A 12,196-nucleotide genomic window follows, 5' to 3' on the forward strand; every position below is an offset into this window, starting at 1 on the left:
CCGCCAAACCCTAACACCATCCACTCTTGCCTCTAGAACGGGAGAATCCTGAAAGTGTGCGGTACACACTGTGAGAATTCAGAAGTCTGCAGATTTACATCACAAACATGGACAAACCCTTAACATACAACATTAAGCATTGTAACATGACCAATCCTAACCACATAAAAATAAGAACATATAGGACTCACAGAAAAAAATTCCCATACAAAGGGAATAAACCAATCACCAAATCCCCGAGACCTTCTGGACAACACTTCAATGTCAGTCTCTTAAGGGAAAGAATCCACTCCTATGAGGGAGCACGTGACACGTATAAATCACAAACCGCATATCTAAATCACAAACCGCATATCTCTTGTCTCCATCAATCATATGGCGATGCAGTGACCGTGATTAGTGTGTAATAATTGGACTTCCTTTTTCGGTAAGGGTAAGACCACTCACATCCGCAGCATCTGGGAGGGGGGGGGCACGATTCTGGCCACACACATACCCGTCCACGCTGTCAGGAAAGTGATTTCAACCCCAAAATACCAGACATATTTCCCTACGCGTTTCGTTGTATGTAACTCATCAGGGGAAACTAATGTATAATCCCCCCAACTCCGTGGGGGACCCTAAATATGGGGGTATACAGGTAATCTCTATGGAACAGCGTTCCTCTTTCTTAAATAGCCCGCCCAGTGTTACCTGGGATAACTGGATGACGTAATGTCCCGTGCGCCTCGCATGGAACACAACTCTTGGTCCGCACGCGTCACTTTCGGTGGCGCGTGCTGTTTGGTTACTATGGCAACGTACTGCCCAATCGCATCGCGGACCATGGGGCGCCCAGCTGTACCGTGCGCTTCACTTCCGGTGATGTGTCCCAGTGCGGTTACCATAGCATCGCGACGCCCGACCGTATCCTCAGGTCCAGGCGCTCCTGCTACTCACTGATTTCCAGAGTCCCGGAACCACGCTGCATCAGACTAGCTGGAGGCTCAGATGCCGCGTCATGTAAATGAGAAGTGTATTAACCCCTACACAGTTGCTAAACACGATAATAATAGCGTATTGCACCGTTTGTAATACAGGGCCATTTCTCAGCTCACTACTACTGATCCTACCATAACCTTCTCGCAGAACGGATCGTACCCACAGGTATGTACTGGCTGTATCTCACAAGGGGGGAAGAAACCGAAATCAGGGGCCAGAGAATCTTTTGAAAAATGACCAAGCCCATGCAGTATTCAAATCAATAGGCTTGTGAAGAGGTCCCTATTTGGAACCAAATAAAAATAAAAGGAAATTTAATAATATATACATTTTGTTTTGTGGAGAGGACCATATGGAGACATGGAGGGGGTAGAGAATAGATATTAGGATTGGTGTACAGAAATGAAGCAGGCAGAGAGATAGTATCATGTGTATGCCCAATCTCCCTATATATGCTCCTATCCTCCATCACCTGCCTAGCAATGGAGGTTGGCACCCTAGGATAGAAACGCAAGATTGGCGCCCTCATTCCACGACGGCTGTCCCTATTGATGGTCCTATTGAGCCCTAATGGAAATATAAAGGGGGGGAAGGAAGGAAAGAGTTGATGTTTGTGTTTTTTGGTTACTTGATCTAGCTTTCCAGGAAACAGCTATATGTTAGTATTTCATTCAAACCTCCTGGTGTTTGTGTTTTTAGGTGGAAAATCCATCTTGTCTCGCATTGTAGTAATAATAATAATAATAAATTTTATTTATATAGCTCCAACATATTCCGCAGCGCTTTACAACTTATAGAGGGGACTTGTACAGACAATAGACATTACAGCATAACAGAAATCACAGTTCAAAACAGATACCAGGAGGAATGAGGGCCCTGCTCGCGAGCTTACAAACTATGAGGAAAAGGGGAGACACGAGAGGTGGATGGTAACAATTGCTTTAGTTATTTGGACCAGCCATAGTGTAAGGCTCGGGTGTTCATGTAAAGCTGCATGAACCAGTTAACAGCCTAAGTATGTAGCAGTACAGACACAGAGGCTATTAACTGCAAAAAGGGTATGAGATCATGATGGAGTAACCTGATTATGTTGTTTGTTTTTTTATTAATAGGCCACACAGTAGCATTTGATCACAGTTCCCTCCCCTCTTGGGTGCACCAATCCTATCATATATATATAAAATTCTCTGGCCCCTGATTTCGGTTTCTTCCCCCCTTATGAGATACAGCCAGTACATACTCGTGGGTACGATCCCTTCTGCGAGAAGGTTATTGTAGGATCAGTAATAGTGAGCTGAGAAATGGCCCTGTATTACAAACAGTGCAATACGCTATTATTATCGTGTTTAGCAACTGTGTAGGGGTTAATACACTTCTCATTTACATGACGCGGTATCTGAGCCTCCAGCAAGTCTGATGCAGCGTGGTTCCGGGACTCCGGAAATCAGTGAGTAGCAGGAGCGCCTGGACCTGAGGATATGGTTGGACATCGCGATGCTATGGTAACCGGACTGGGACACATCACCGGAAGTGAACCGCATGGTACAGCTGGGCGCCCCATGGTCCACGATGCGATTGGGCAGTACGTTGCTATAGTAACCAAACAGCACGCGCCGCCGGAAGTAAAGCGTGCAGGCCAAGAGTTGTGTTCCACGCGGGGCGCACGGGACATTACGTCATCCAGTTATCCCAGGTAACACTGGGCGGGCTATTTAAGAAAGAGGAACGCTGTTCCATAGAGATTACCTGTATACCCCTATATTTAGGGTCCCCCACGGAGTTGGAGGGACTATACATTAGTTTCCCCTGATGAGTTACATACAACGAAACGCGTAGGGAAATATGTCTGGTATTTTGGGGTTGAAATTACTTTCCTAACAGCGTGGACGGGTATGTGTGCTGCCAGAATCGTGCCCCCCCCAGATGCTGCAGATGTGAGTGGTCTTACCCTTACCGAAAAAGGAAGTCCGGAGGTGAGATCGTTCCAATTATTGCACACTAATCACGGTCACTGCATCGCCATATGATTGATGGAGACAAGAAATATTCGGTTTGTGATTTAGATATGCGGTTTGTGATTTAAACGTGTCACGTGCTCCCTCAAAGGAGTGGATTCTTTCCCTTAAGAGACTGACATTGAAGTGTTGTCCAGAAGGTCTCGGGGATTTGGTGATTGGTTTATTCCCTTTGTATGGGATTTTTTTTCTGTGAGTCCTTAACATTCTTAACCGAAAAACACAAACATCGACTCTTTCCTTCATTCCCCCCCTTTATATCTCCATTAGGGCTCAATAGGACCATCAAAAGGGGCAGCCGTCGTGGAATGGGGGCGCCAATCTTGCGTTTCTATCCTAGGGTGCCAACCTCCATTGCTAGGCAGGTGATGGAGGATAGGAGCGTATATAGGGAGATAGTATCATGTGTATGCCCAATCTCTCTGCCTGCTTCATTTCTGTGCACCAATCCTAATATCTATTCTCTACCCCCTCCATGTCTCCATATGGTCCTCTCCACAAAACAAAATGTATATATTATTAAATTTCCTTTTTTTTTTTATTTGGTTCCAAATAGGGACCTCTTCACAAGCCTATTGATTTGAATACTGCACGGGCTTGGTCATTTTTCTAAAAATTCTCTGGCCCCTGATTTCGGTTTCTTCCCCCCTTGTGAGATACAGCCAGTACATACCCGTGGGTACGATCCCTTCTGCGAGAAGGTTATGGTAGGATCAGTAGCAGTGAGCTGAGAAATGGCCCTGTATTACCCTTTGTATGGGAATTTTTTTCTGTGAGTCCTTCATGTTCTTATTTTTATGTGGTTGGGTATACCAATTTTAGCTAAAATACATTAAAAGTTATTTTTTATATATTAGTCACACCCTGCTTTGATATATTGTTTTTTTGATTGGTGGATATCCCGGTTTTTTTTTTTTATTATTTCTTTTGGGGCATGGCTGGCTTCTTAGCTAGAGGGGTTGATACTGAGTCGTGGGTGGCTGAGGCTAAAGAGGTTTTTTCGGACCGCAACTTTGTGCAGCCTAAATATACACCAACATACAATAATGCCTTTAAAGAACTGACCAAAGTCTACAAAAACAAAATCTGCAGTTGGTGGGAGGTACAAAGCCTTGATAACTATATTAAGGTGGGCATAGTCCCCCGCCACTTAAGGATCACACTACAACCTGGATTCAGGTATAGAAACCCTAGTTTAAGTGAACAGTGGGAAAAGGAGGCTACCCTGAGTTCCCTAAGGTTTATGAACCTTCTCCTGGCGGAAGAAAAAAAGACACTAACAAATTTGAATGAGAGTCTCAGAGAACAAATAAATATTACAAAAAAGTTCTCTGCTGAACCCGATTTTGCTTCCAAGGAGACAGTTCTACAGAATTCCATGGAACGATATCAGTTCCATCTGAAAGAGAGGAAGCACCGAAACTTTGTTAGGGACTTACAAGAGTTTAAAGACAATAAGGCATACCAACTCCCACAGAATAGACAACCGACTAGGACATTTGAAACTGATATCTCGTCCACGGATACAGATCTATCCGACTCTGATACACGCCCAAGAAACACTAGAGGGAGACATAGGGGGCGGCCTAACGATAGATCGGGAGGGACTCGTTTTTTAGACCAAGAATACTTCCTGAGGAACCGGTCCAACCCCAATGGGAACTAACGCAACCTCTGGCCCCACAAGTGATTAACCTCTCAGCAAGAAACCTCAATGACTTAGAAGTTGGGGTTCTGAACAAAGGTCTCAATTTTATACCCACATCCAATTTTCAAACATTTGAGAGTGTTAAGGATTTACACTTTTTCACAAGAAAACTTAAGTGGAAAAAGTTTTTTGTGAGAGAGGACAAGAGGATGTGCAGAGACATGGACATACCAGACACACTACTAGCAGATGTTAGATTTTTGTATGACTTGGCAGATTCAACTCCGGAAAATACGGGGAAGGGTCCTTTTACCAAACTTAAAAGTATGAGTAAAAAAATGCCCCCGGTACAGGGTGATCGATCTGCAATTGACATCTTTGAGGAGCTGGTGACCAGAGATCTGGAGAAGTTGGAAAACGAACCAATGGTGGGGAAGTACAATTTATCCAGATCAAAAATGGAGACTCTAAAGTGTCTAGAGAAGGACCCCAAGATCATAATCAAAACCTCGGATAAGGGGGGAAACACAGTGTTTATGAATCATGAGGATTACGTGGACATGTGTGAAAAGATCCTCAAAGACCCAGAAAATTATGAAAAGATCTCCTCAAATCCCACCTCTTTATACAAAAAACAGCTTAAAGTGGTCTTAGATGGAGTGCTAACTAACGGTTTGATTGACAAAAAAACGAATTTGAATACCTGCTCCCACAGTACCCAAAGGTGGCAACTTTCTATTGCCTCCCAAAAGTTCATAAGGGCTTAGTCCCACTCAGGGGGAGACCCATAGTCTCAGGAATCAACAGTCTCTTTCATCACGTGGGGATCTACCTTGATGAGGTCCTAAAAACATATGTAACATCACTGAACTCGTATACAAGAGATTCAATGGACCTATTGAGGAAAATAGATGGATTAATCCTAGAACCGGAGGCCCTACTTTGTAGCATTGATGTGGAGGCACTCTATTCGTCCATAAGACACAGTGACGGCCTAAGGGCGGTAGAGTATTTCATCAGAAGCAGGGGCCCACAATATTCGGGACACAACAAATTTATCCTGGACCTACTTGAGTTCTGCCTAACAAAGAATTTTTTCCTATTCAACGGTTCTATCTTCCACCAGCTCAGGGGCACCGCTATGGGCAATTCCTGTGTGCCCGCGTACGCAAACCTGTTCCTGGGCTGGTGGGAGGAAACCGAGGTTTTTGGGGACTCATTTGTGGAGGAACAGGCTATTGTAGCCTTTTGGTCCCGCTATATAGACGATGTGCTACTAATTTGGAATGGGGATGCTGGGACTTTGACTAACTTCGTGTCTAAACTCAATAATAACCAGTTGGGACTGTCTTTTACTTTTGAATATCATAGAGACAAACTACCATTTTTAGACCTATACATCCAAAAAATGCCAGATGGACATCTGGACACTAAGACTTACAGAAAGCCTACCTCAACGAATGCCCTTCTCAGATGGGATAGCTGTTGTGATCCTAATGGCAGAGGATCTCAGGGTCTTCAGCAAAGTCTGCAAACATAAAAACTAGCTCTTAGGGAGGTGGTAACTGAGCTGACCACATACCTGATCCTAGCCCACAACTAATAGCAGCCGGGGAACGTACCTACGTTGGTTCTAGACGTCTCACGCCAGCCGGAGATCTAACTAACCCTTTCAGAGAAAATACAGACCTCACTTGCCTCCAGAGAAAGGTACCCCAAAGTAGATACAGGCCCCCAACAAATAATAACGGTGAGGTAAGCGGAAAGGACAAACGTAAGTATGAACTAGATTCAGCAAAGAGAGGCCCACTAAATAATAGCAGAAATATAGAAAGCGGACTTATGTGGTCAGCGAAAAACCCTACAAAAATATCCACACTGAATATCCAAGAACCCCCGTACCGACTAACAGTATGGGGGGAGAATATCAGCCCCCTAAGAGCTTCCAGCAAAATCAGGAATCACATTATGAACAAGCTGGACAAAAAACAGAATAATACAAATAAACAAAAAACAAGAAAGCAGGACTTAGCTTATGTTGCAAAAATCAGGACCAGTAGACAAGAGCAACCAGACAAGGACTGATTACATGGATGCCAGGCAATGGACTAAGACTCCAGGAAGTTTAAATAGAAACACCCAGAGTCTTAACGAACCAGGTGACTACCAACCTGGGGAAAGAGTATCCAAGAGCCATACCGCAAGTGACCACAAGAGGGAGCCCAAAAGTATAGTTCATAACAGATAGCCATCATCTGGTACCCCTGAAGAAGGGCATTCCTAAAGACCAATATCTACAAGCAAGACGCAACTGCTCCTCCAATGAGGAGTATAAGATACAGGCAGACGATCTACAAACACGATTTTTGGCCAGAGGATACCCTGATGGTATCTTAAGGAAGGCATACAATGAGGTAAAAGATATCAATAGAAATAGTTTACTGGTGCCAGCTCCAAAAAGAGAAGAAATGCCGGTTTGCAGATACATCACTACTTACAACAATGGGGCTCAAAAGATACGGACAATATTGCATAAATATTGGTCCATTTTGAAGATGGATGAGGACATTGGAGAGATGGAGGGGGAGTTCCCGCAAATCACTTTTAAGAAAGGTAGATCTGTTGGGGACAGACTTATACACAGTCACTACTCCCCGCCGGTGAAGGATACATGGCTCCCAAAACCACCAAAGGGATGTCATAAGTGTAGTGGTTGTGTAGCATGTCCTGCAATTGCAGTAGGACCGAGGTTCCAAAGTGGAGTGACGGGGAAAGAATATGAAATCTATCACTTCATAAATTGTAGGTCCAAAGGAGTGATTTACAGAGCAGTTTGCCAATGTGGCCTTGAGTACATTGGCAAAACAATACGCGAATTCAGAAGACGTGTGGGGGAACATCTGAGAGATATTGCCCTGAATAGGGATACACCCCTGGCTAGATATATCAACACTGAACATAGTGGCGATAGTCGAGGGTTTAAATTTATGGGGATTGATAGGATTGGTGCACCCAAGAGGGGAGGGAACTGGGATCAAATGCTACAACAATGCGAGACAAGATGGATTTTCCGCCTAAAAACACAAACACAGGAGGTTTGAATGAAATCCTAACATATAGCTGTTTCCTGGAAAGCTAGATCAAGTAACCGAAAAACACAAACATCGACTCTTTCCTTCCTTCCCCCCTTTATATTTCCATTAGGGCTCAATAGGACCATCAATAGGGACAGCCGTCGTGGAATGGGGGTGCCAATCTTGCGTTTCTATCCTAGGGTGCCAACCTCCATTGCTAGGCAGGTGATGGAGGATAGGATCATATATAGGGAGATTGGGCATACACATGATACTATCTCTCTGTCTGCTTCATTTCTGTGCACCAATCCTAATATCTTCTCTACCCCCTCCATGTCTCCATATGGTCCTCTGTTATGATCCGGTGACTGTGGAGCCGCATGAAAGACTTTCTCAGGAGTAGGTGGTATCTGTACTGACCGCAAACCCTAAACTGACACCGCAACTAGAAGTAGCCGTGGGATGTACCTGACATGTCCTAGACACCTCGACACAGCCGGAGGACTAAATACCCCTATAGATGGAAATGGGAATTCTCTCTTGCCTCAGAGCAGAACCCCAAAGGATAGCGCAGCCCCCCACAAATATTGACTGTGAGTATAAGAGGAAGACACACGCAGGCAGAAAAACAGAATTTAGCCAAAGGGGCACTTCTAGCTAAATAGAAAAGGATAGGACAGAATTCTAAGCGGTCAGTATTAAAATCCTAAAAATATCCACAGCAGAAAATACTAATGTTCCACATCTAACTAAAGACATAGCAAGTATATCTGCATCTCCTGAGAATCCAGCATGACTGAAAAATCAAAACAAAGTCTAAGCTGGACAAAAACACAATGAATTGCACTGAATTGCAAAGCACACTGCATGTGTGCACAGAGACAAAAAAACAGGCACTTATCTTAGCTGAATTGGCAGCAGAGCATGAGGAACCAAAGAGAGATGCAATCCCTCCAAGAACAATGAACAACTGGCCAGGAGTAATGGATCCTGCACACCTAAATACCTAATAGAGCTGCAATCAGCAAAAACACCTGAACTGGATTACAACTCCAAGACAACTGCACTACCACTAACAACCACCGGAGGGAGCCCAAGAGCAGAATTCACAACAGTCCTCTCCACAAAACAAAATGTATATATTATTCAATTTCCTTTTTTTTTTTTATTTAGTTCCAAATAGGAACCTCTTCACAAGCCTATTGATTTGAATACTGCACGCACGGGCTTGGTCATTTTTCTAAAAATTCTCTGGCCCCTGATTTCGGTTTCTTCCCCCCTTGTGAGATACAGCCAGTACATACCCGTGGGATCAGGATCAGTAGTAGTGAGCTGAGAAATGGCCCTGTTTTACAAACGGTGCAATACGCTATTATTAGCGTGTTTAGCAACTGTGTAGAGGTTAATACACTTCTCATTTACATGACGCGGCATCTGAGACTCCAGCTAGTCTGATGCAGCATGGTTCCGGGACTCCGGAAATCAGTGAGTAGCAGGAGCGCCTGGACCTGAGGATACGGTCGGGCGTCGCGATGCTATGGTAACCGGACTGGGACACATCACCGGAAGTGAAGCGCACGGCTGGGCGCCCCATGGTCCGCGATGCGATTGGGCAGTATGTTGCCATAGTAACCAAACAGCACGCGCCACCGGAAGTGACGCGTGCGGTCCAAGAGTTGTGTTCCACGCGGGGCGCACGGGACATTACGTCATCCAGTTAGCCTAGGTAACACTGGGCGGGCTATTTAAGAACGAGGAACGCTGTTCCATAGAGATTACCTGTATACCCCCATATTTAGGGTCCCCCACGGAGTTGGAGGGACTATACATTAGTTTCCCCTGATGAGTTAGATACAACGAAACGCGTAGGGAAATATGTCTGGTATTTTGGGGTTGAAATTACTTTCCTGACAGCGTGGACGGGTATGTGTGTGGCCAGAATCGTGGGCCCCCCCCCCCTCCCAGATGCTGAGGATGTGAGTGGTCTTACCCTTACCGAAAAGGGAAGTCCGGAGGTGAGATCGTTCCAATTATTACACACAAATCACGGTCACTGCATCGCCATATGATTGATGGAGACAAGAGATATGCGGTTTGTGATTTAGATATGCGGTTTGTGATTTATACGTGTCACGTGCTCCCTCATAGGAGTGGATTCTTTCCCTTAAGAGACTGACATTGAAGTGTTGTCCAGAAGGTCTCGGGGATTTAGTGATTGGTTTATTCCCTTTGTATGGGAATTTTTTTTCTGTGAGTCCTTCATGTTCTTATTTTTATGTGGTTGGTTATACCAATTTTAGCTAAAATACATTAAAAGTTATTTTTTATATATTAGTCACACCCTGCTTTGTTTTTTTGATTGGTGGATATCCCGTTTTTTTTTTTTTTATTTATTTTGGGGCATGGCTGGCTTCTTAGCTAGAGGGGTTGATACTGAGTCGTGGGTGGCTGAGGTTTTTTTTTTTTGATTGGTGGATATCCCGTTTTTTTTGTTTGTTTTTTTTGTAGCATGACCAATTCTAACAGTGTGTAATACACTTACTGTTAGGATTTGGCTATGCTTGTCACTTTCAGCAGTCATAACTAGTGTTGAGCATTCCGATACCGCAAGTATCGGGTATCAGCCGATATTTGCGGTATCGGAATTCCGATACCGAGTTCCGATATTTTTGTGATATCGGAAATCGGAATCGGAAGTTCCCAGTGTATGGTTCCCAGGGTCTGGAGGAGAGGAGACTCTCCTTCAGGCCCTGGGATCCATATTCATGTAAAAAATAAATAATAAAAATAAAAAATGTTGATATACTCACCCGTCCGGCGGCCCCTGGACCTTAGCGGTGTTAACCGGCAGCCTCCGTTCCTAAGAATGCAGTGTGTAGGACCTGCGACCAATCACAAGCCGCGACGTCATCGAAGGTCCTTCACGCGCTCATTCTTAGGAACGGACCGTTACACCGCTAAGGTCCAGGGGCTGCCGGACGGGTGAGTATATCAATATTTTTTATTTTTATTCTTTATTTTTTACATGAATATGGATCCCAGGGCCTGAAGGAGAGTTTCCTCTCCTTCAGACCCTGGGAACCATAAGGGATACCTTCCGATACTTGTGTCCCATTGACTTGCATTGGTATCGGGTATCGGTATCGGCGATATCCGATATTTTTTGGATATCGGCCGATACAATCCGATACCGATACTTTCAAGTATCGGAAGGTATCGCTCAACACTAGTCATTACATGATTAGTAATATGCGATTTTTATACTTACGGTCATGTGGTTTGCTTCTCTCAGTAAAGCATGGGCTACAATTTTCAATTAATATGAATGAGAGAATTAGAAAAAGCTGCTCGTAGGCACATAACTGTAACTGTGCAAATCACATACAGCGAGTGAAATAAGGATTGAACATGTCACCAATTTTCTAAATAAATATATTTCTAAAGGTGCTATTGACCTGAAATTCTCGCCAGATGTCGGTATCAACCCATCCAATCCACAGGCAAAAAAATCAAACCATAGATGTCCATAAATAAAGTTATTGACTTCTAATTATGTATGATTTTCATGACTATGGACATCATACTTAAATACAGTGGGGAAAAAAAGTATTTAGTCAGCCACCAGTTGTTCTCCCACTAAAAAAAGATGAGAGAGGCCTGTAATTGACATGATAGGTAGTCCACAACTATGAGAGTCAAAATGAGAAAAAAAATCCAGAAAATCACCTTGTCTGATTTGGCAAGATTTATTTTGCAAATTATGGTGGAAGATAAGTATTTGGTCATTAACAAAAGTGCATCTCAATATTTTGTTATTTATCCTTTGTTGGCAATGACAGAGGTCAAACGTTTTCTGTAAGTTTACACAAGTTTGACACACACTGTTCGTGGTATGTTGGCTCATTCCTCCATGCAGATTTCCTCTACAGCAGTGATGTTTTGGACCTGTTGCTGAGCAACATGGACTTTCAACTCCCTCCAAAGGTTTACTATGGGGTTGAGATCTGGAGACTGGCTAGGCCACTCCAGGACCTTCATATGCTTCTTACGAAGCCACTCCTTCGTTGCCCTGGTGGTGTGCCTGGGATCATTATCATGCTGAAAGACCCATCCACATTTCATCTTCAATGCCCTGGCTGATGGAAGGAGGTTTGCACTCAAAATCTCACGATACATGGCCCCATTCATTCTTTCATGTACACGGATCAGTTGTCCTGGTACCTTTGCAGAGAAACAGCCCCAAAGCATGATGTTGCCAGCCCCATGCTTCACAGTAGGTATGGTGTTCTTTGGATGCAACTCAGTATTCTGTCTCCTCCAAACACGACGAGCTTTGTTTCTACCAAACAGTTCTACTTTGGTTTCATCAGACCGTATGACATTCTCCCAATACTCATCTGGATAATCCAAATGCTCTCTAGCAAACTTCAGATGGGCCCGGACATGTACTGGCTTAAGCAGGGTGACATGTCTGGCAC

The sequence above is a fragment of the Ranitomeya variabilis genome, chromosome 1 (genome assembly GCF_051348905.1).
Source record: "Ranitomeya variabilis isolate aRanVar5 chromosome 1, aRanVar5.hap1, whole genome shotgun sequence".
Taxonomy (NCBI): Eukaryota; Metazoa; Chordata; class Amphibia; order Anura; family Dendrobatidae; genus Ranitomeya; species Ranitomeya variabilis.